The sequence below is a fragment of the Penaeus vannamei genome, chromosome 24 (assembly GCF_042767895.1).
Source record: "Penaeus vannamei isolate JL-2024 chromosome 24, ASM4276789v1, whole genome shotgun sequence".
NCBI classification, from domain to species: Eukaryota; Metazoa; Arthropoda; class Malacostraca; order Decapoda; family Penaeidae; genus Penaeus; species Penaeus vannamei.
In genome coordinates this window covers 28,543,442-28,544,478 of record NC_091572.1, presented here as the reverse complement: position 1 = coordinate 28,544,478, position 1,037 = coordinate 28,543,442, and the positions used below count along the sequence as shown (strand labels likewise).

Below are 1,037 nucleotides of genomic sequence, written 5' to 3'. Positions count from 1 at the left end.
GCGCCTCGCCTCTGGAGGGAGGATTTCCTCAAAATGACTCACTTTCTCAACTCTGAGGAACGATTTGACTCGCAAACCCTCTTCACTACATCTCATACAACAACACGAAGTACATCTTACCTTGAAAATAAGTGCTGAACCTCTCTGGGACTCACAAACGCCACGAGCTGACTGAACACAAGTACACTCGCTCTCTCTCCAGCACTCACTGCCCGACCAGACACGAGCCGCGCATGCGCAGACCGGCTCGAAGACGCAATCGCCCCGTTGCCATACGGAGGTCATGTATTTATTATACTGTATAGAAATTAACTAAGATATGTTGGTGAAAAGTACTAGACAATTGTGTCGAGTATGCCTATGAATAATCAGGAATTTATTGGCATGAGACAGAAAAGAATTACTGGAAGAGGATAAAAATCAGAAACGTAATGCTGTGTACACGTGCACACCGGCGCCCAGGCGGTACCTTGAAAGTGGACAGGTTGATTTTATAAGGGCGGAGCGATATGTAAAATATACCTGATTCCATGGCTGTATTTCTGTTTCATATATATGCGTAGAATTACATATATAACCCTAACAATATAACCCAAATAACAATGATTCATTACTTCAAAGGTCTGCTATCCATTAACAATAATTTCAGGAAAAAGCCGGTATTGTTAAAAACCGAAACAGAAAAGGCCTCCCCGGCGGGGAATCGAACCCCGGTCTCCCGCGTGACAGGCGGGGATACTAACCACTATACTACCGAGGAATTGGCGAAAATGAAGGGAAAGAAATTGGATTAAAATTTTATTGAAGAACCAGTAAAACTGAGTGGACAAACTGTGTGTGTGTGTGTGTGTGTGTGTGTGTGTGTGTGTGTGTGTGTGTGTGTGTGTGTGTGTGTGTGTGTGTGTGTGTGTGTGTGTGTGTGTGTGTGTGTGTGTGTGTGTGTGTGTGTGTGTGTGTGTGTGTGTGTGTGTGTGTGTGTGTGTGTGTGTGTGTGATCTTTTCCGCCTCACATGAATAAATCATTTACATTTCCGTTT

General features: G+C 44.1%; 1 protein-coding gene and 1 non-coding gene across 2 annotated transcripts in view; both read right to left on the bottom strand.

The window, feature by feature from the left end:
• Bmcp (uncoupling protein Bmcp mitochondrial) overlaps nt 1–243 on the bottom strand; it is a 45,246-nt gene extending 45,003 nt beyond the window's left edge. The window contains exon 1 of the mRNA XM_070138604.1: nt 121–243. The gene's annotated coding sequence lies outside the window, so the exon portion shown is untranslated. The remainder of the gene's footprint in view (nt 1–120) is intronic.
• A 445-nt stretch (nt 244–688) lies between these two features.
• On the bottom strand, nt 689–760 carry TRNAD-GUC (transfer RNA aspartic acid (anticodon GUC)). The gene has a single exon. It is a non-coding gene; the product is annotated as a tRNA-Asp (tRNA).
• Nucleotides 761–1,037: the final 277 nt, after the last annotated feature.